Source organism: Mus pahari, chromosome 6, assembly GCF_900095145.1.
Source record: "Mus pahari chromosome 6, PAHARI_EIJ_v1.1, whole genome shotgun sequence".
NCBI classification, from domain to species: domain Eukaryota; kingdom Metazoa; phylum Chordata; class Mammalia; order Rodentia; family Muridae; genus Mus; species Mus pahari.
Window position 1 is genome coordinate 100,470,043 of NC_034595.1, and position 23,459 is coordinate 100,493,501.

At 49.8% G+C, this 23,459-nt stretch overlaps 1 protein-coding gene and 1 non-coding gene across 2 annotated transcripts in view; one reads left to right on the top strand and one right to left on the bottom strand.

Annotated features, from left to right (window-relative positions):
- Window positions 1-252: 252 nt before the first annotated feature.
- Window positions 253-356, bottom strand: LOC115064381. Its single transcript, XR_003844199.1, has one exon. It is a non-coding gene; the product is annotated as a U6 spliceosomal RNA (small nuclear RNA).
- Window positions 357-1,767: 1,411 nt separating this feature from the next.
- Ctnnbip1 (catenin beta interacting protein 1) overlaps window positions 1,768-23,459 on the top strand; it is a 47,538-nt gene continuing 25,846 nt past the window's right edge. Inside the window, exons 1-2 of the mRNA XM_021200390.2 lie at window positions 1,768-1,979; window positions 22,446-22,530. The gene's annotated coding sequence lies outside the window, so the exon portion shown is untranslated. The remainder of the gene's footprint in view (window positions 1,980-22,445; window positions 22,531-23,459) is intronic.

Genomic DNA, 23,459 nt, shown 5'->3' on the forward strand with positions numbered 1-23,459 from the left:
ACACACAAGAGTTTACTGTATTTTTAAGGTTTTACTTTTTATCATTTTTAAATTTTATTTTATTTTTTTTAAACATTTATTTATTTATTATATGTAATAATTGTCTTCAGACACTCCAGAAGAGGGCGTCAGATCTGGTTACGGATGGTTGTGAGCCACCATGTGGTTGCTGGGATTTGAACTTAGGACCTTTGGAAGAGCAGTCGGGTGCTCTTACCTGCTGAGCCATCTCACCAGCACTTAAATTTTATTTTTAATATGGAATGCTTTACAGATCTGTGTGTCTTCCTTGTGCCAGGCCCATGCTAATCTCTGTATTGTTTCAATTTTAGTATGTATGCTACCAGGACGAGTACCATTTTTAGGTTTTAAATTTATTTATTCAATTGATTTATATGTGTGGATGCCTGTTGTATGTATACCATGGTTAGGTGCCCATGAACACTAGCAGAGAGTTTTAAATCCTCCAGAACTGGAATTTTAGTCCGTTGTGGGCTACCAGATGTGGGTGCTTGGAATCAATGCCAGGTCCTCTGTGAGAGCAGCTAGTGCTCCTAACTACCGACTCATCTTTTCACTCTTCCTTTTTATATTTTGAAAATCTTATGCATTATGTGTCTATGCGTACGGTTTTGTGCATGTGAATGCAGTGCTCACTGAGGGCAGAAGAGGGCATCGGATCCCCTGGAGCTGAGTTAAGATGGTTTGTGAGCTGTTTGAGTGGATGCCAGGAATCAAACTTGGGTCCTCCATAAGAGCAATATGTTATCCTAACTCCTGAGCCATCCCTTCAGCCCCCGATTTTATTCTCCTCCCTAAGGGGAGGGGAAAATGTACAGAAAAGTGTGGAATAAAAAGCAGAAGACACTGAAAGGTGGAGAAGGGGTAACTGACCCGAGAGTCAGGACTCCATAACAGTGAGCTAATACCCCGGAAACCTGGGGTTGGAGTGATAAATGACTCAGCTAAGAGCTCTTGCTGCTTCTGTAGAGGACCAGAGTTCAGTTCCCAGCCCCACATGGTTGCTCACAACTGTCTGTAATTCGTTTCAGGGAATCCAGTGCCAAGGCATTAGATATACATGTGGCACACATACATACATACATACATACATGGAGGCACACACATAAATATTTCAAAAATGAATTGGAAATGATACCACACTTAAGCATTCATATGTCTTTAAAAGCATGTCAAATACTAAAAGCAATTTTCCGAAAGTGAACAATTTTCCCTTTTCAACCTCTCCAGATACAGCAAGACTGCCCGTAGAAACATTTTAATCACAGAGGCCCTGGGCACTGTGGACTTCACAGACCCCAGGCTAGGCCCCAAATTCAAGAGCAGACCTAACTGTTCCAAGATACCACGCCCACGCCTCTAAATAGTCTGCAACCTCTTCCATTTCAGATTCTTTCCCGGGTTCTGGGTCAAGTGGCCCCAGTGAAGATTCTACCCTATATGACCCCTCACTCTAGCCTCGCCTGCTCCTGCCCTGGGTCTCAGTACAGACAGAGCCCCTACCCACCCACCGCGAGACCCCGCCCACGAGCCGCTGGTCCCGCCCTCAACCCGAGATGACCAATGAGTTGTCCTTCTCGTGGCGAGGCTCAGGGCTCCGCCCTCCAGCAAGCAGCCCGCCCCAAAGGTGTGTTAACCAATGCCTGTTCCTTTCCCGCATTAGGGGCTCCACCCCATTCAGGCCCCGCCCCCGAGCACCTCCCTCTGGGGCGTGGTCGGCGCCGCGCCTCCGCCGCGCGCGCGGAGCCTGATGCCGCCCCCTCCGCCGGTCCCTCCTCCGGCAGCCTGGCGCCTCCCTCCCTCCCGGCCGCGGTGACTCACGGAGAGGCGGAGGCTGAAGCGGCCGCTCCTGGTGCTGCTGCCGCCGCCGCGGCTGCTTCTCCGGCTGAGCGCGCCCCGGAACAGGCCGCCGCGCTCCGGACCCGCAGCCCCCGGCGCCGCGCGTTCGGGCGGCCCAGGTAAGCGCGAGGCCGGGCCGCGACCGCAGCATGGGGGCCGGCGCTGCGCCGGGACGCGGGGGAGCGTCCGGCCCTTTGTCTCCCGGGGAGGGGCCGCGGAAGGCACCTTCGACCCCGCAGAGACCCACCGGGCCGGCTCCGCTGGCGCGGCGCCCTGGGCCTGGACCCGTCGTCCCTACCACACCCGGCGCTGCTACCTCCCGCCGCAGACCACCCTGCTGCCTTCCTCCCTTTCTCTTGGGGGTCTCCTCCACAGGTGTCCCAGTTGCTCACCCCTCTGGGCCCGCGTGCTTGTCATCGTCTGTCCACCCTCCTGGTCCCATTGCCCTGTCTCTCCCTCACCTTACCGCACCTCTTTCCCAGCATCCTGACTCTCCATGTTTCCCTTACTAGATGCTGCCAAGGTCTGTCTGTCTGCCCAGCTGCCCTTCCTCCCTTTCTAGTTTAAATGCACCGTCCGCTCCCCCGATTCCACCTCCCCCTGGTGTTTTTAGAAGGTACATGTGAGAGACACATGTCTCACCTTCGCAGGGCACTTGGGAACGTGAGCCTGCAGATTAACCACTCGGACCTCCAAACTGCACGTATCCCCTCCTTTTTTGCCACATCTAGCAAGGCTGCACTTCCCTTTTTCTTGACTCTACCTGCAGAGGCCCTGCAGCCTTTGCCTGCTTCTGTGGATGGAACTTGACTGAGGAGTAACTCTGTCGGTTAGCTCGGTTAGCTCGTGGGAAGGCCCAAGGGGATCAAGAGTTTTATGAATAATGAGGCGTGCGGCTTGCAGCACTTCCTATCTGAGGATCTAACTGTTAATTATTCTGTCTCCTGTCACTTACAGATCCCAAGGAAGTGTGCCTAGATAACTGCTGGGTAAATTGAGGCACAGAGTAGGTTGCTATGGGATCCGGAGGCAAGTCAGTTTGTCTTGAGGTTTACTTCTCAAGTGGCTTCTGGCTTCTTGGGTTCTGGCTCCCTCCTACCACCTCTAGGCTCTTGTTCCTGGCTGGAAACCCTGTGATAACTGATCTCTTCTGCCATTAAGGTGTCTGGAGACGCCAGCACTTCCTTGGATTCAAAGCAGGACTTTGAATCACAAATAAACGTGCCAACTGTTAAGTGCCAGTGTGTCACTCATGGCTTCCTGGTAGAGCCAGTGTGGTCCATGCAGACGGACAGAAGTTACTTCTGTGAGATGGAGATCAATTCGTGCCTTCCATGCTCTGGGGCATACATAGTCCTTGCCTTCTGGGAGCTGTCAACCAAGGAAGGAAAGAGCACAGATAATAAATGAGTGAAGAAATGAGTGGCTGAAACCATTAGGTGCTATGAAGGGGCCAGAAAACTTAAGAATCGATGGAACAAGAAGTCGTCATGACCCTCTTGAAAAGGAGAAAGGAAGGAAGGGTCTAGGTGGGAAGAGTCTGTTGTGTAGGGTATGATACATTATTCAAAAGAGTTAGAAGCCATTAGAGTGAATTGAACAGAAAGATATTAACACATGGTCTAGGTGTCAAAAGATTGTTCTGAGCAGGAAGGTGGTGGCACGTGCCTTTAATCCCAACACTCAGGAGGCAGAAGCAGGCAGATCTCTGTGAGGTCGAGGCCAGCCCGGTCTACAGGACAAGCTCTAGGACAGTCTGAGCGACATAGAGAAACCCAGTCTCAAAAATAAATCAATACTATAAATGAACAAATGATTGTTCTGTCAGCCATGAAGAGACAGGGTTGTGGGGGAGGGGCATTGGAGGTTGAGACTAGAGATGGTAATAGAAGGAAGTAGAGCCAGTCTGTCCCCGATACTGGATGCAGGGAACTGGGAAGTAACACTCTGAGGAACAGCCCCTGAAAGTTCGCTGTAGAGAGCGTCTCCATTTGACTTCGCTCAGGTTGAGCTCAGCGAGTCTTGTTCAGGGTCTGTTGTGAATCAGGTACTGTGTTGGACTCAGACACAGATGAGATGAGACTCCTGACTGTGAGTTTGCAGTCTGGTGGATCTCATGGCTTAACTGGAAACAGTCCCCATGTTACAGCAATGTACTCACAGAATAGGCCAGCCCCTCTGATGGAGGACAGCTTGTGGGTTTGTAAATCAGTTAGAGGTGGAGGACAGAGGACGCACTGGGCTCTGTTCCCAAGCCTGGCTGCATCGTTTACATGGAAGCATTAGTGCCATGCCTCTGTTGTATGTTGTTGCAAGAAGAAGCTGAAGGGGCTAAGAATGTAGCGCAGTTGGAGAAAATGTGTGAGGCTCTGGGTTTGGTGTATAGCACCCTCAAGGTTAAGAAACTGGGATAAATATTCTCATACACTTAATCCCAGCATTTGGGAGGCAGTCACAGGCAGATTTCTGTGAGTTCAAGGTCAGCCTGGTCTACATAGTGAGTCCAGACCAGCCAGGAGCTACATAGAGAGACTCTGTTATAAAAAAAAAATAAAAATTTAAAGGATGAGGAAGAAGAGGAAAATAAGACAGTTAGGGTGCCTTGATTACAGGCTGGAGAACACCAGAGTGGGCCGTGAACTTGAGCTATTACATAGAATTAAACTTGGTTCTCTGCTGCTCTAATTCTGTGCCGACAGAGAGACCTTTGGAGGTCACCTGTGTGGGCAGTGAGGACCTAGGGCTGGCTAACTCCTTTGAAGTCCCCTAGCAGGTTGTTCCTTTGCTTCAGTGCCTGTCATATCTCTATGTCAGCTCTGTGTATATGCGTGTGTCTGAGCTGTCTGAGGCCAGGGTCTCCACTGAAGTCATCTTGTGTCTTTCGAGGTGTTTGAGGTCAGTGACCTGCACAAAGTGTAAAGGTTGGCTGGCTGGCAGTCCAACCTCTGCCAGTGTCTTTTTTCGTCAGACTGTGCCTCCTGGTAGACCCCTTTCTTAGAGTGATCTGGCGGAAACTCAGCAGGTCGTCAGTGACTGTGCTTACTGGACAGGGCAGCTCTTCTTAGATGGGGTTGTTCTCTGTCCAGCCCTGCCCCCAGAGAACAGCTGCCGAGCGTGCTGACCGTGTAGTTATTTAACACTCAGCAAATATGAAGTGTTGCTCTTAATTAGAGCACGGACTTTATCCCAAACTCTGGGCTTGGATCTCGGTTCTGCCACCATAGGCTGCGTGAGCTTCAGAAAGTCCTTAGCTGCTCCCTGTCTAAGCTTTCCCATTTGAAAAACAGTGATATTCCGTCAGAGTTTTTGAATGGATTCAGTTAAGTAATACCTATTCAGTGCTCGGAATGGCGCCTTGCACGTAGTAAGTGCTTCACTGAACTGCTAGCTACTGTCTCACTTTTTAAAAGGTTAGGGCTGGGAAAATGGCTCAGGGGGTAAAGTATTTGCCAGGCAACAACAGTAAGGCCTGGAGTTCAGATCCCCAGAACCCAGATAAATGTTGGGTGGGTGTGCTGGCCTGATAGTAATTCCAGACTCAGAAGACAGACAGGAGACCCTGTGGTAAACTGGCTAGCAAGAGCCATGAGGAGGCTCTGAGCTTGATTGAGAGACCCTGCCTCAATGAGGGAGGTAGAAGAACAATGGAAGATAGTTCCAGATATTAGCTTTGGGCTACACATGCCTGTGTACACACATGTAACCCTTCACACGTGCAAAGCATGCATGTATATGCACACCACATACGTGAAAAGGGAAATAGAAAGAGGGTGGAGAGAGAGAGACAGGGGATGTGTGTGTACAACGCTCAGAAGTTGGTTCTCTTCTTCCTCTGCCATGTGGGTTCTGAGATTGCTCTCAGGTTAGCAGGCTTGCCTGGCAAGTGCTTCACCCATTGAGCCCGCTCATCGGCCCACTTATCTCTTTGTTCTTCCTTTCTCTATCCATCTCTTCCTTCCTGCCAAAACTTACGCTCTCTGAGAGCAGAGAGCTTTGTCTTTGTCTGTTATTATGGTTCAATTCAGATACTCAGTAAATAATTGTTTAATTGAAGCTGGGCATGATGGCACACACCCTTAATCCCAGGATTTGGGAAGCAGAGGCAGGAGCGTCTCTGAATTTGAGCTGGTCTACACAGTGAGTTACAGACAAACCAGGGCCTTATAATTGAGGCCCTGTCTCAATAAACAAACAAACAAGCAAACAAATAAATTAGCTGATACCAGACAGCAGTCATTATTGTGTTGCAGATGTAGCCAAGATTCATTATCTCCTGGAGTTTAGTTTTAAGATTTGGTTAGTTAATTTTCTTGGATACTAAACTCAGGAGCTCAGAGCAGCAAGTGCTTGAGGAGCACCAAGTGCTACTCAACTGCTGGCCAGGCACACTCATCTCTTCCTTTACTGAGCGTATTTACTGTAGGTCAGCTTTATAACTCGGCGACAGAGCGCATCCTTAAGATCCCTGAAGCCCAGGGTTCTGCATCTAGCAATGGAGAATAACACTAAAAAGTGAGTTAATGAACAGATGCACCTAGGGTGTTGAGGGAATGGAGCTAGCTGTGAGATGGGTGAGGGCGAGGGTCCAGCTTGTTCTGAGAGGTGACTTTTTAATGGTGATGTTGAAAGCCAAAAGGGCAGCTCTGTAGGCAGCAGGTAATGGGGGCTGGGGTGTGGTGAGCAGAGTCAGGGCTGGATCCGTGGTCGTGGTCATAGGAGGGAGTTGGGTTTTCTCTTGGATTCTGGAGAGTGAGAGGTTGCTGCCTGCCCGCCCGGGAGCTCTTCCTGGAGTTTTCAGAATGCATTCCAGGAGAAGGATCAGGAAGCCAGGAAGAACAGTTGGCCTGAGTGGGAGCTGCTAGTTCTGCGGAGGTCTTTGCAGGCCAGCAGGTTCTGATTGGATAACACTCAGAAAATCCAGGAGTCAATGGCTAGGTTGGCCAGACCTGCAGACTTAACTGAGCTTTTTTCTCCTGGAGTCTGTAAATCAGCAAGCATTGTCTAGTGCTAGGACACTAGGTGAGCATGGCCAGCCCTTAGCTTCTTGCTTTCCAGCAAGGGCGTGTCTCACAGACTTTGTTTCAAGCTATGTAAATTACTCCTCCCTCCCACCCCATTCCCTCTGTCCTCTTTCCTATTCTTCACTATTATTATTATTATTATTATTATTATTATTATTATTATTATTATTATTATTATTGCAGTACTGGACTCAAACCCAGGGTCTTGCACATATTAGGCAAACGCTTTAGCCTTGAGCTACACTCCTAGCCCTGACCTTCTGATATAGGATGGTTGAATAGGTAGCTTTCCTGATTTCTCTTCTCTAGACTCCTTCCAAGTATCAGCAGGCCTGCTTTGGAGAGCCAGGCACATTGTCACCTCTGAGCACCTGCTGTCTGGTCACCTGATAAGAACACCGAAAGATAAGTCTAGAAAGAACAGGTTTTCTTTGCTCTTCATGGAGCAGAACTAGAAACTTAGCAGAGAAGTGTGGGAACCAGAGCTGCCTTGGCCTGATGCAGTAGCAACTCCCATGCCCCCTCAGGCATGCCATTGTCCATTATGGTGCGTGTCGCCCATGTCCGCCAACCTGGAGAGGCCAAAGGACTTAGCAGGGATCAAATTGGTCTCTTTTTACAAGTCCCACTCAGGGTCCTAGGCATTTCATTGACAGAGTCCAAAACAACAATTAGTCATATGTCGTCTGTGCTCCCCTAAGAACTAAGCTCAGAGTGGGTGCAGCCTCTCGCTCGCTCACATAGCAGGGTCCCTTATTATGAGAGTGGTGTGTGCTTGTTCAGACAGCGAGAGACACTCTGTGTTCATTGTCTTTTCTGACCTTCATCAGACTTCTGAAGATGCATGGAGTTATTGCCACTTGTGTAACCAGAAACCGAGGCCTAGCAAGGTTAGCGACCTTGTTTGGGGTTCAGCTTGTCAGGGACAAAGAGCTGGCTCCCTGGCTGTGGCAAAGGTTTGAATCCTATGCCCTTTCCTCATCTTTTCTGACCTAATTAGGGTTAATTAGCCTTCCTTTACCTCATTTTCTTTTCCTAGTGGTAAATAGAGATAATGCTGCCTGGGCTTGAACTAGGTTTATGAGAGAGGACTGGGCACCAGCTGCTGACATAGTCACTTACTCAAGGCCCATTATGCTCTGGTCTCCCACAGACAGGAGGACAGTGTCCCTAGAGAGAAGTCTACCTTGTGGTCAGTGTAACTGGACTAAAATGTCCTCCTTTTGAAGTATATGAAGGATTGAAGGATTATGAATGAATCTGTTTGTTTTGTTTTTCAAGACAGGGTTTCTCTGTGTAGCCCTGGCTGTCCTGGAACTCACTCTGTAGACCAGGCTGGCCTCAAACTCAGAAATCCGCCTGCCTCTGCCTCCCAAGTGCTGGATTAAAGGCGTGCGTCACCACCACCACCAGGCAGGTCTGTTTTCTACAGTTGTGTCCTGTGTGAGCATCTGTAAGCAGGTGTGTAAACTGTATGACACCCATGATGGAAGGGTGTTGATGTCAGGGTCACATGTGGAGCTGAGGAAGTTGGTCATTTAGGCAAAGACCAGAGATGAAGAAGTGGTTGCCTCCCATGTGTCATTCTTTTTTCTAGCAAGTCATTCAGTTAGTGAACAGTTGGAGGGCTGAGAGGAAAGGCCAGCAGTGCAGGCTTATCTAGCTCGTGGGCAGCAGGACTACTGTGGTGGGTAGAGCAAAAATATCCCCAAGAGGCTGACTGTCTCATGGAGTCACATGAGTCAAAACTGTGTTCACGGGAGTGTCTGGAACTCCTGGGAACAGACTCCGAATAGAGTTTTCAGATGTGCATGGCAGCCCTGGTGTCATGTCACTGCTAAGAAGAGCAAGGGGAAGAGCTAATAGCCTAGAGCCTTTCCGTGTCAGGCAGCAGATGCTGCACTTAGTGTGGGCTTTGCTGGCCACAAGGAGTACCTTGGAATCTGGGCTTAGGAAGAACTTGTTCCCACGCTGGGTATGCTGGTGTGTTCCTGTGATCCCAGCACTCTGGAGGCAGGAGGAACAAGAGTTTAAGGCCATCTTGGCTACAGAGCTAGTTATGGCCAACCTGTGCTACATGACACTGTCAGAAAGGAAGGAACCTGCTTCCCTTTCGAGGGTTGCTTTGTCTTTTCTTTGAGGCTTCGTCTCACTGAAGGTCTTTTTCCATAAACCTGGTGCCCTTTTGGTTTTTTTGTTTGTTTTTGGTTTTTGGTGTATTGTTTTGAGGCATTGTTTTGTTTTGTTTTGCTTTTGAGGCTGAGTCACTATGTAGCTCTGGCTGGCCTGGAACGCACTGTGAAGGCCAGGCTGGCCTCAAACTGAGAAACCCACCTACCTCTGCCTTTCAAGTGCTGAGACTACAGGTGTGTGTCACCATGCCCAGCCACCTGATGTCTTTAAGTAACAAATGTCCTGCCTTGATTCTCTGGGATTCTTTTCCTACCAGACAGGTTCCTCTGCTGCCAGCTTCAAAAACAGGCCCACAGTGGTGGGTGGGCTGTGGGGCCCTCCGGTGTGCCCACAGAGTTCCTCAAGCAACTCGTGCATGTGGTACCCCTGCTGCAGGTCAATAAGTGCAGAATGGGGTGGGGACCAGATTCTTCTTCCCCAAATCTGCCCAGTGTTAGGCCTGTCTATCTCCTCAGAGACCAAGGTCAGGGAGGCCCAACAGGTTGTGGGAAAGCACACAGTGTCCCCTCCTCCCCGGCAGGGTGGCAGGGTTGAGAGAGCAAAGGGCTAGCAGAGGCAACTTCCCATATTTGGAGGGAGAGGAAGATGGAAGGGCATTATGGCAAAGCTCATTATGGTGCTCATGGATTAATGGGCATAGCCCGATCCTCCAGGCCATGCTGGGGCAGAATCTATCAGATGGTGGGCGCAGCAAGGACACCAGGTCACTCAGTGCTTCTTCTTCAAGTGAGGTTGGAGCCTGCGGTGATCCACTCGCAGCCTGGAAAGTGTGACCCACTTCTGCCTCCTCTCCTGTGTGGGGAGCTGGGCAGGAGGCTTTGAGACAGGCTCCAATTAGGCTTTTCTCAGACCTGCATATCACCTAAGTGTCCAACCATACATTTCCTGCCGCTGGAATCCCATGGTCCTTGTCCCTGAACTGAACAAGCAAATGAGCTTACCGCCTGTTATTCTGCAACCTTGGGCTCCGCCAACGGGGTTTCCTGTGGAGATCAGGGTCCCTCGTGGATCAAACACCTCTCACTGTGTGGTCCCACCCCTGTTCTTCCTGCCAAATCATGAGGCTAATAGTGGACCTGTTTCCATGGCGATAGTTTAGCCCTGCCCATACCTAGGTCTCATAGTCTGCGGCTCTAAGCAGTCCAGCTTCCCAGAAACCCATCCCGGCTCCCACTGTGGGGCTGTGAAATAAGAACTGCTTCTAGTTTCTACCAGATGACAAACACTTCAATGCCCTTTCACTTGTGACATGTCTGGTGTGTGTGTGTGGGGGGGGGGGTTGCTGATGTAAACACATGAAGGAAGAGTACTGCGAAGATAATTCGATATTTATAGCTGATGAGGTCTAATAAATCTGTCCCTGATGGATGCCATTTTGTTTACGAAGGCAGCCATTAAAGATGGGGACAGCAAAGGTCAGCTGTGGCAAGGCCATGGGAACCCTTCCCTAACTGGGTGCTTTCTGCTCTTCTAGACCTATCATCCTATCTGTCAATGTCAGTGACAGTGCTTGTAGCCTTAGGAACATGGCCTTCCTCTGGCCAGACACTGGGGTTGCAGGAAGATGGGGTGCTGGTGATTTTTAGGAGGGCATTGTGGGGCTTTCAGGCAAGCATCTAGCTGTGAGGCACTCCTCCCTGTCCCCCCATTCAGGTTCCTTCTCAGAGTAGCCTGCCGGAGCTTTGGACAGACCCTGATGGGGTGGACTGTTAATGCAGAGCTGGATTTCTTCCCCTGGGGAGGTGCTGCCACCGCCACCTGAGAGCCCTCGGGCTGTGCACTCTCCCTGCACTATGGGTAGTAGCCAGTCACAGTTACTCCTTGGTCCCTGTAGAGCAGAGACTTTTGAGCCTCAGTACAGCGGTGGAGAATGTCAGACACTGCCCTGGACCTGCAGTCCACTCATATTCCTTTGTCTTTTTTTTTTTTAAGATGTACTTATTTTAGTCTATGCGTATGAGTATTCCCCCCCCCCCCGTGTATGTGTGTGCACTATGCGTGTGCCTGGTGCCCAAAAAAGGCCAGAGGAAGGCATCGTGCCTTCTAGAACTGGAGAAAATGATCGTTTTGAGCTGCTTTTCTGGATGCTGGGAACCTACAGGAGCAACCAGTGCTCTTCACTGCTGAGCCATCTCACAGGAGGGCAGGTCCTGATGGCTTAAGGCTTTTATTGTGAAAAGTGACAGTCTTTGGTGAGTCATTTTAATTTAAAACCAGGAATATTTGCCAGCAGGACACTCACACACCAGTTTTGCCAGGAACTTCCACTCCCTTTCTGAGGCTTGGTGGTTTGGGGACTGAAGGATTGTCATTACATGTGGGTTGTATGGATTTAGCTCCTGGATTGCATTACCAGGGTGTATGCCTTGTTCTGAGTATATTATACCTACACTTGTTGACAGTGGGGACAGTTCCTTGGAAGCATCATACCAGTCCCCATTGTTTCTGACCACTTTCCTGAGCTTGGTTATCTTTGGAAGCCCTGGCTGTAAACCCCGCTTACACACCCATTCCCATAGCGTGAGCTAGCTCCTTGGAGCATGCACTGTCTGATCTTCCCTCACCTGAGACACAGCCGGTACTGCCCATGCCTTCAGAGTGGACGAGGCCTGGACCCTCTTCAGTGTTCCTCTTGATGCCGTTTCCCCAGTTAATGGAACAAACACCTGCAGATCCTGAGGTCATCTCTGTCGTCAGGCGGCTGGGAGGAAGGAAGTGAGACCCGCGGCAGCTCTTGATGGGGAGGGCTCCTCCTTCCTTGGACTCTATCCTGTTCCGAGGTAGCTGGAGACGGAGGAAAGGAAAGGTTGCTGGTTGTGGCACGTTACCCAGAGGCCGTCTGGTCTGCGGAGTTACTAGGTACATTGTAACTTACAGGTACCTGTGTCTATGCACAACTTCCCACATTCCTGTGTGCCGAGATTAGAGTGGAAAGGGGCAGTAACCCCACAGCTTTCTCCAGAGTGGTCTCTAGGAGTTCAGCCCAGGAGGCCACTCTGGAGTTCTAAGCTCAGTATAACAATTCAGAATTATGATCCCAAAGATGGACAAAGAAATGGGATTGCTCCCAGACTGAGCCTGTGGGGACATCAGTGAGATTAATGAATCCTCATACTGTAGGCCATCCTATTGATATCTAGTGCTCCATGGTAGAAGGCTTGAGGCTCTGGTGCCTTGGGAGGCTGAGGCAGAAGACCTGTGGAGAGAGATGAATCTATCTATCTATCTATCTATCTATCTATCTATCTATCTATCTATCTATCTAATTATTGTATGTCTATGCACCATGTGCATGTCTGGTGCCCACAGAGGCCAGAAGAGGGCATCAGATCCCAAAATTGGAGTTAGAGATGGAGGTGAGCTGCCATGTGAATTCTGGGAATTGAACCCAGATCTTTTGGAAGATCAGCTAGTACACTTCACCACTGAGCCAGGAAATGGTTCTGAGGCAGTAGGCTGTGCTGGGATGGTTTGGGAGACCCTACCAGGCCTGCTTTTGAGACGGCTTTGACCCATGAGAGTGAAGGGCACTGAGCAGGTCTGTGGCTCAGTGCAGAGGCCATATGCAGTTCGTGAGGAAACTGGAATGGCCTTGCCCTGACAAGTGCATGCCACCGCCTCAGCTTCCTCCTTCCCCTAGAAGACAATTTTCTATTTCTCAGTTTAACTAGAATGGCTAACTGTGGTCACAAGGAGTTGATACAGCTGTGGAGTGGAGTCAACAGCGCTCCGATGGTTCACATTTCCACTCTGGCCTCTTCCTGTGGAGGAGACCCAAGCTCTGTGAACTTCCTGGCTAGGCTTCTTCCTTAAGATTAGTGGGCCTGAAACTGACCTTTCCAACCTAAAACTGACGTACAAGAAAATAAAACATCAGTTTCCTTCAGGGAGCGGGGCCTAGGGCAGCTGTGGGGTCAGTAGGTCACAGAAGAAAGGGCCTTCTGCTGGCCACTCCTGGGCAGAGGCCTCCTTCTGATGTCCTTGCTTAGGGTACTTGCTGCCAGGACCCAGCCCTGGTAGAAGACCTTTTGGGTTGGGATTCGAGAGGTGCTTGCACTCTCTCAAGAGCGGAGGAGCTCACTTATAAATAGACCGAGTCCCCAGACTGCATTACCCGCCCCCTGGGATCCGACAGAGACTGATGGTCCTGGGACAGGTTAGATTAGAGGAGGAGCCGAAGCCGGATCCTGTAGGCGAGTCGGTTCCTGACTTAAGGTCTTAGACCGTGACTTGGCCAGGTTTCAGCGTGCCAGCTGTTCTCTGGGGAGGGATAAAAAGGAGCTATGTCTTTCTCCTTTTCACTGCTGTCTGCTCCTGCGCACAAATGAAACCTGGATGGTCCTTGGTCAGAACTAAGGAGCCTAAGACACGGATGCTTCCACAGCTCAACGCCCTCTTGCTGTGTGCTCTGTCCCCTGCTGACACACCACACCGAGGCTTGCTTGCTGCTTGCTTGTGTCATCCAAGGGGACAGACGGTTCAGTTAGTTGGGCCAACAACAGGTATCTGATTATAGAACTATAAGTATATACACACGTGTGTACACACACACACACACACACACACACACACATCCTGGCTCCCATCAGCCCTTGATGTTTGAGGATTATCTGAAGTTCTGAAGTGAAGTGTCAAGTAGAAGGAGGAGCCACTGTGATGTCCTCTGTGTGTAGTCCCAGCTGTTCAGAAGGCTGAGGCAGGAGAATCAGTTAAATTTAGGTTTAACACCAGCCTAAGTGACAGAGCAAGCTCCTGACCCACAAACAAAAAGGATGAATTTAAAAAATTGATCCTGGCATCTGTCATCCCAGCACTTGGGGGGGCAGAGGGACTGTGAGTTTGAGACCAGAGTGGGCTGCCTAGCAAGACTATGTTTAATTGGAAAAAAAAATAGGGGCCAGTAAGTTGGCCCAATAGGTGTAAGCCTGTGGACTGCAGTTCATCCCTGGAGCCCACATGGAAACAGAAGGAGAAAACCAACTCTACAAAGTTGTCCTCTGACCTCCACACAGGTATGCTACATCCACATATCACACATTCATAATGAGTTCATTCACTGGGCGTGGTAGTGCATGCTTTTATCCCAGTACTCAGGAGGCAGGGGAAGACGGATCTCTGAGTTTGGGAACAGCATGGTCTATAGAGTAAGTTTCAGGACAGCCAGGGCTACACAACAAAACCCTGTCTTGAACCCCCCACCCCACAAAAAGTTTAGTCATTATGGTTTTTTTTTTGTTTTAATTTTAAAATTTAAAAATTAAGGAGGCACTGGGCGTGGTGGCACACGCCTTTAATCCCAGCACTTGGGAGGCAGAGGCAGGTGGATTTCTGAGTTCAATGCCAGCCTGGTCTACAAAGTGAGTTTTCTCTGTATAGCCTGGGCTATACAGAGAAACCCTGTCTCGAAAAAACAAAAAACAAAAACAAAAAATTAAGGAAGCATTGTTCTAGACTAGGCTCCTGCCCTGGATGATAACAGTCTCAGCTGTCAGCTATGTAGTAAGTTCAAGGCCAACCTAGGCTACACGAGAACATGTCTATAAAATAAACAGACAAAAAACTATGAGGCAGAGACAATTGAATCTCTGAGTTTAAGGACAGCCTGGTCTACACAGTGAGTTCTAGGCAGGTAGAGCTACATAATGAGACCCTCTCTTTAAAAAAAAAAAAAACATGGAGGGCTGGAGAGATGACTTAGTGGTTAAGAGCACTGACTGCTCTTCCAGAGGTCCTGAATTCAATTCCCAGCAACCACATGGTGGCTTACAACCATCTGTAATGGGCTCTGATACCCTCTTCTGGTGTGTCTGAAGAAAGCAGTGGTGGTGTACTCATGCATTAAATAAATAAATAAATAAATAAATAAATAAATAAATAAATCTTTTTTAAAAAATGGAGATGAAGAGATGGCTCCTTAGGATAAGGGCACTGGCTACCCTTCTAGAGGACCCAGGTCAATTTCCAGCACCCACATGGCAGCTCAAAACTGTTTGTAACTCCACTTCTATGGGACCTGATGCTCCATGGTACACAAATATACATGCAGGCAAAACACATAAAAATCTTTAAGAGAGAGGAAATGCAGGAAGGTAAAGGTCTTTTGTTATGAGGAATACTATATTTAATGAGAGTCCTTTAGAATGGCTTCCTTATATTTATGGGTCCTTTAGAATGGCTTTCTGAGAACAGGGTCGCACAGGGCTGTGGACTGTCCCTTAACCACCTTCTGCTTGCCCTCAGCCACACTTTGGGCGCCGCAGCCTGAGTGAAGAGGTGCAGGTAGGTGTGTAGACATAGACACACACCGTGGCACGGCAGCAGCAGTCAGTAGGGATGGGTGTCAGGAGTTGGGAGGGGAGGAAGAATGCTTCTGACTGAGGAAATAGCAGATGCAAAGGCCCAGCGGTATGTAGAGCAGGGTGTGGCTGGCTACAGTGATGTGTCCATGCACCAGCTTTTCTTGGCCTTGATTCCTGGCTCTGATGTAGTACAGTTGTGCCTCGTATCCTTAGAGCCATCTGTAGACACTAAAGTCCGCAGATGCTCCAGTCCCTTGGGTAAAATGACTTGGTGTTTCATATTGGGAGTGTATATCTTTCAATGTAATGGCTTTGAGACAGTCTCATAGCTCTCTCTGGCTGGTCTCAAACTCCCCAAGTCCCTGACAAGGATCCCGAACTATATCACACACATGGAGGTTAGAGAGAGGACAGCTCGCTGGGGTTGTTCCCACTGTTGTGTGGGCTCTGGTTACGGGAGTTCCGGCCCTTAGACGAGGGCCCTTCTTCACTGAGCCGCTTGCTGGTCTTCTCCACTCTGCACTAAACCATCACTCTTAGCACCTAATGCCATGGGGTGACTGTGTAAACGGTGGCTATGGTAGTTTCAGATCTAATGACATGAAGGGGAAGTGCTCCACACACAGTAAAGAACTGGCACTTTCCCTCCATTCTCAACTCTAGTTGATTGAATCTGGACATGGATCATGTGGACACAAAGGGCTAATGTAGCAACCTCCAAGTTGAAATGATCAAAAAATACCTTCCATCAGCTGGAAGTGGTGGGACACGCCTTTAACCACAGCATTTAGGAGGCAGAAGCAGCCTTGTCTACAGAGAGTTCCAGGAGTCAGTGCTACACAGAGAAACCCTGTCTCAAAAACCAAACATAAACAAAGGAAGTCTTCCATGGGCTGGCTCTTCAATCAAGGGTAATTGCTGCTGTTGCAGAGGGCTTATGTTCTGAACATTCAAGTCAGGTGGCTCACAACCTCCCTCTAACTCCAGCTCCAGGAGGTCGGATACTTTCTGCATGCATGTGCTTAGACCCACACACAGACCCATAGGCATATCCATAAAAATAAAAATAAACTTTTTTTTAATGTTGGGGCTGGAGAGGTGGGTCAGTGGTTAAGAGTCTGTGCTGCTTTTGCAGAGAACCTGAGTTCAGTTCCCAGCACCCACATTATGTGACTCCCAGCCACCTAAGCTCCAGCTCCCAGGGGACCTTTTGCCTCTAGCTTCCTTGGGCACTGCACTCACATGCACATACCCACACACAACACTCACAATTAAATTAAATTAAGAATTCTGAAAACAAAACAAAACAAAAACAAAAACAAAAAGCTCCTAGCTAGGAATGGTGGTATACAACTTTAATCTCAGCATCCAGGGGAGAGAGCAACCAGGACTGCATAGTGAGATCCTATCTATAAACAAACCAAGTCTTAATGGGCTGGAGACTGTAGTTCAGAGGTAAAGTACCTGCCTTGTATATTTGAGTCTGTTCCAGGGCAAGAAACAAAATATCTGTAGGCATTGCCAAATGACTCCGGGGAAGTGAAATTGCAGGCAGCGAGAGCCACAGTGCAGAAGGGACAATGGTGAACTTGGGTCTGACCATCTGCCCCCTGCCACGGACAGAAGGAGAGCGGCCCTTCTTGCCTCCTCTGTAGCCTACCTGCCCTGGGAAAGCTGTCCCCAGGTGGGTCCTGGGACCCTTTTGTTTTGTGTGTTGGTGTCTTTGGGCCTTGCTCTGAGCCAGGGTCACTACACAGACAGGAAGAGTCACATCTTCTGAACTCTTAGGGAGTTCCCTGCACCCTCTCCATGTTGTGAAGGTGGAGGCTTTATTGGTGGCTTTATTAGTGCTCCTCTTGTGACAGATAGGGTGCTGGGTTAGATTCAGTACTGTCAGAACCTCACTGAGAGACCTTTGTGGGAGCACTGTGCACCTGATTCACCTGAAGGACTGGCACGGCCACGAATGGGGCGGGCAGGTAGCTTGTGGTAGACAGAGAGTTATGTGGAGTTAGAGTCACTCCTGAACCAGAGACCTGTGGCCTGAGAGACTGGCACATCATACATGGGCCTCACGGCCATCCCCTACTTGATGAAGTCTCATACACTGGGACTGAGGTAGGGCCGTTAGGCCTTCAGAGACCTACTGTGTGTCTCCCTCCTGCCTGAAATAGTTATGAGTTCCAGGTGGGTTTTCTTTTCTTTTTTTTTTCTTTTTTTTTCTTTTTTTAATGCTTCCTTTTCTCGATTCTAATTTTGTTTTCAAAGCTATGAAAAATTTGTAATATATACCCTTTGCTAGACTCATCAATTTTTTTGTGTAAAGAAGTGTTATTTGTGTTTGTGATGGCAGTGGCCATGTGTAGGATGTGGCACACATGTTGAGGTCAGAGGACAGCTTGACAGTCGTTTGTCTTCCCCTGTGGGCTTTGTGGTTCACACTGAGATGGTCAGGCTTAGGGGGCAAGGCCTCGACACGGCACTCACCAGCCTAGTTCACCAAGTGTTGCTGTATACACCTTCATGTTGTCCGTCAGCCAGCACACATCCGTGAAGTCACACACACAAAAACAAAGCAAAACACAACAAAATGGGAAGCAGAATACAGCGTTCAGCGGCCTCTGGGACATGAACATAGGCACAGACATGCATAAAGGCATGCATGCCCATGTGCACACTCACAATGTTCATATGTGTATTATGTTATTTTCAGTTGCCCAATAATATTCTTTATAGCTCTACCCTCAGATGCAGCTCAAAGCAGGAACTCAAATACAGGCTCTGCCTTGGAGTCTCTTCATGGCCTTGGGCAGAGTGCTTAGCTTCCCTGAGGCTCAGTTGCCTCATCTATAAAATGGGAATAATTCCTACCTTGCAGGCTCTTGAAGTCTAAATTTAAATAAGACAATGCATAGAACATGGCTTAGTCCATGCCCTGCACTTGGGAAATACCATAGCAGCAGTCATAATCATCATTGTTCTGTTGCACGGCCTGGCTTCACAAGCAGGAAGGAGCTGGGCCAGATTTGAATTTGGGTTGGCATCCTCAGGACAAATTCCTAATCCCAAGCTCAGCCCCCAAGAATGGCACTGCACCCTGAAAACTGCATGACTTGCCTGAGCCGTCATCAGGAGCCAAGCTGTTACAGGTTAATTACTGAGAATGGAGCAGGTGAATTTTTCTGTGATGCCACGTGTTCACTGTGTCCCTGGAGGACCTTAGCTGCCACCCTGTGTGGGATTCCTGCAGAGCTGGAACTCAGGCCTACCTCCCTCTCCTGTCCCAGAGCACATTTTTACTGACTTACTGGAGGGCAACAGAGGAGTCCACATGACCTGGGTTTAAGCCCATATTCAGGCTGTGTGTAAGAAAGGGGTTTATGCAGCCAGTCTACTTCCCACTACGTTCCTGACTGATGGCAGAGGCAAGGGGCGCTGGTACTGTAGCAGTCAGGGCTTGGGCATTCTGCAGGCTCCGTTCCTCTAGCTGAACTCTGCCTTCCTATTTCAAGCTAAGGACTTTGCCTGGTATGATTCTCAGAAGACAATGGCCTTTGTGTTCAGATGGGAAGTCCTCCTTGCACTTCAGTCATCCCACTTCAGCCCACTTGTGCAAGCTCTCAGTCTCTCTCTCTGTCTCTCTGTTTTTCTCTCTATCTATCTGTTTCTCTGTCTCTCTGTCTCTGTCTCTGTCTCTGTCTCTCTCTCTCTGTCTCTCTCTCTCTCTCTCTCTCTCTCTCTCTCTCTCTCTCTGTGTACACGCATGTGAATGTGATATGACCAGGGTTAGATCAAGAGAGCAATCGATGCCTGCCGGTGGCCCTGCTTCCTTGCCTGTGCCCTTCCTGAGTCTCTCAGTCTTCTGCTCTTCTCTCTGTGATGTGCCCTTTGTGCCCTTTTGCATGTGTAGACCGCCCTCATCTTCCCTTGCTTGCTTGAATTGGGTCATTTGTTTGCTTATTTGTTTGTTTTTTGAGACAAGGTCTCAAGTAGCCTAGGCTTGTCTGGTCTCAGCTCCCTAAATAACTGAGAATGACCTTGGACTCTTGCCTCTGCCTCCCAAGTTCAGGAATTATAGGCTCGTGCCACCAGGCCCGACTCCCTTGTTTCTTTTGGACTATGTAGATGTGATCTTGAGAATCCCCCCAAACACTGTCAGCTGGCCTCACCCTTGAGAGCAAAGCTAAGATTAAGAATGGTTACAGACAAGACTCAGGCCAGTCTCCTGCAAACAGTACAGGGGTGTGGGTGGCCCACCTAACAGACATGGGCCATACGGGTAGAGAACAAAGAAGACTGCATCTAAAGGGGAACAGACAGGAGGCTGGCAGTACCAGTGCTGTGCTGGGGGTAGAGGAGGCGCTGAGAGCCAGAAACCTAGGAAGAAGCAGAAGAGCTTCCACCTGAGAAGGGGAGAAGGGAGGTGCTGGCTTGGACCGAGCGGCCCTGCTGCGGAGGGGCTCTCAGTAATGGCTGGGTTAGTGAGTCTGTGAGCAGTGGGGCCTGACTGGGGTAAGGTGGGTAGGCTGTCCTCTGACTGCCACGCTCCCCTGTAAAGGATCCTGTCCTGGATCCTTTCACTCTGCCATCTTCTCTGCTTTCCCTTAGGCTTCACCGCTTTGCTTGGAAGGCCTCTTAGCTCAGTCACCCCTAGACCAGGGATTGATGCTCTGTGGCAAGGTGGACTTGGTTCAGCTGAAGGAGTTTTCTCCTGGCTCCTGCCCTGCTGTGTGCTCTGCTGCAGCCCGGGCCTGCTGTGTTGTTCTGGGCTTCTGACTCTCAAGGCTTCTCTTCCCCAAGAGCCCCATCCTTGCTCTAGGACCACTCAGGAGACCCTCCTGCCTCCCAGGCTGGTTGTCTCCTTTCTGGTCCCAGAGATTTTTGGAGATCCTCACTATGTGCCCACTTTATCTGAAGGAAGAGTCTGTTCCTGTCATCTTTCTGTAGGCTTCTCAGTCCTTCTTTTCTGTGGGCTCTGACTGGGCCCCAGCAGGCCCCTCACAGCAGTCCTCACAGCACTCCTGGAAGTATGTCCCCAGGAGGCCTTACATTTCTGTCCATGTTCTTTGTCACACACAGTGTCTGAGAAGCATTGCTCTAACATGACTTGAATGGAGTCCGTCTCCTCTCACCACAAGTTGAGAATACACAGATCAATTTGTGATGAGGTGAGACAGACTCCAAGTCATACTCAGGGGCCCTTGTCAGCATGAGGGCCCTTGTCACCATGCAGCCTGCAGTGTAGGAAGCCAGCCGTCACCCCATGTCCACCTGTGGGGCACACAACTCAAGCTCCTTTTGACATACTGTGAACACATGGCACATGGCTTGGTGACTAGTCTTGAGTCACACTGCCAGTTAGTGGCAGCTGGTTGGGAACAGAAGCCAGCTCCTGGACCACAAAAGTATCCAGTGCTGCCCAGGACCTAGGCACTGTGAGCCTCAGTTTCTTTCTTTGTATCCTGGGACTGTAGGCCTGATTTTTAAGTGCATAGCTGGCTGGGAAGGCCTGGGTCATCCTGGCCTTCTGATGCGATCACTGAAGTCACAGAGTTCCCTCTCCTCCTTGGAAGGTCCTCAGCCCTGTGGACAGGAGGGATAATTAGTGGTCTCGGCTGTAGAAGAACTAAAAGCCTCAGAAGTAGGAGGTTCTCTTTTCATCTCTTAGGGTGGAAGTCCCCAGGGTTCCCTGGTATTTCAGTGCTTTGATATCTGGAGGAAGAAGGGAGCAATTCATCCCTGTAAATGGCTCTTCCTATAGGGCTGCTCTGATGGTGGGTTGGGATGTCAGGCAGCATGCTAGCACTTCTATCCCAGCCACCCCCGATGGGGGACCCGCACACCGGGGTGGCATCTGACGTAGGGAGACTGTCGAAGTTCCACTGTGTGGGCTGGGAAGGTGGCTCAGCGGGTAAGAGCAGCTGTTATAACACGAGGACCTGAGTTCAAATTCCCAGCACTGTGGAAAAAGAAAAAGAAAGGAGGGAATGGCCACATGTGCTCATAACACATTGCAGGATGGGGTAGACAGGGATAGGCAGAGCCTAAGAAACGGTCAGCTAGCCAGCGGCTGGCCAGACGGTGAGATTCAGGTTCTGGGCGAGACCCTGTCTTAGAGATATGAGGCTGAGAGTTACAGAGGGAGATGCACCACTCCTGCCTCTGACCTCTGCATGCATGCTCAAGTGTTTGCTCTCACACACATTCCCTCCGTGCCTCCCCCCTCTCTGTGCCTGCCTGCCTGCCTGCCTGTCTGTCTGTCTATCTGTCTGCCTGCCTGCCTGCCTGCCTGTCTGTCTGTCTGTCTGTGTGTATAGATCCTTGTGTGCCTTCCTCAGCCTTGGCAGCTTTGTCTATTCCAGGCTGCTTTGGTCCTTCCTGCATGGCAGGGCTGAACAGGGTTGAGAACTTTGATGGACTACGAAGACTGGCAAGTTCTAAGTGCCCTGGAGTGATGGCCACTGGTCCCCTCAGTAGGCCACACTTGAACCAGGTTAGCTAGTACATGTTATCCAGGGGATGAGGACATTGGGAAAAGCTAGAGAAGTTGTGTTCTTTCATTCTTGGAGGAGGTGTGTTGGGGCAGACAGACTGCTGCCAGGCTAGTCAGTATGTAAGCCTCAGTTGTGCCTCCTGTATGTGTGACATGTGTCTGTACCAGAGGACAGCTACAGATGTCAACTATGTACAGAGGGAACTATGTACACAGCTGGAGCATGCAGGAGGCCGAAGTTGAGGGACCTGGCCTTGTTATCTGAGGTGTTTGGTGGATGGGAGGTCATCTGTCATAGTGAGTCATCCTGGTCCCATGTTTCTAGACAAGGTGACTAGCCAGAGGAGGGGCAGTATGTTGTGTGGAGTGGGCAGACCTGCCTTAGCCTGGTGCACACTCAGCACCCTGTCTTGGAGGTGTTAGAGCAGGCTTCCTGGGCTTGCCTGACACACAGGTATTTCTGGACTATGACAGAGCCATGACCACAGGCTCTGCGCCAGCGGTTCTGGTCCCTCAGGGTGGGGGCGTGCACATGGGCCCTTCAGGCTCCTCCCATGACCATGTTCTGTGTTTCCACAGGGCGGCACCTTCCTATTTCTTCTCAGCCACAGCCCTCCCCTTAGAGTTGAGCATCTGTTTGCCTGAAGTTAATTTCCAGAAGCAGGTAAGGACTTGAGGGGAAGGCTCTGTTCTGTGACCTTGGGACAGTGCTGTGGTGGACGGAGGGTGGGGGAAGTCTTGAGACCAGACCCCAGGGGTGGACACCATAGTCAGTCACCCACCTGACTGCCTCTCTCCATGGCCCCTCCCACATGATGCTTCTTTCTTCCAGTGTGGGGCTTCCTTTTCTTTCTTGTTTTTGTTTGTTTATTTGTTTGTGTTTTGTTTTGTTTTTAACTTTACTGCTGGGACTTGAACCCTGACCTATGCATAATAACAAACGCACTGTACCGCTCAGCTGCCTACCTGATGTGTGGACCCTTGCAGTCGGTGTCACAGTGCTGCTGGGTGTTCAGGCTAAGATTTGAGCAGATAGTTTATTATTGTGTGTGATAGAGTCAGTGCCACAGTGCACATGTGACATTGGTTCTCCCTGCCCGCCTCTGTGAGTTCAGCAGACTTGGGCAGCCAGTGCCTCCCCTGCCCAGCTGTCTGGGCTGCCCTGGGCTGCCCCAGCTTAGGAGTTTCTATAAACCCTGTGCGTTATGATTTCTCTTTTGTTTGCTATAAGCCTTGTATAAACGTATACACTTAAAGGTTGCAGAGATGTTTGTTTTTGTGGTACATTGCAGATGGAGCTCAGGGCCTTATTACTGCAAGCTAGGAAGTGTCTTACTTACCCGTCAGCCACATCCCCAGCTTTCATGCCCTTGTGGGGTGTGTGTGTGTGTCTGTGTGTCTGTGTCTGCCTATCTGTCTGCGTCTGTCTATCTGTCTGTGTCTATCTGCCTTTATGGGGGTGTGTCTGTGGGGGTGTGTCTTTGTGGGTGTGTGTGTATGTGTATGTCTGTGTGGGATGTGTCCGTGTGTATGTTGCCTGTTTGTGTTTTGGAAACAGGGTCTGCTGTAGTCCAGGCTGGCCTCAAACTCATT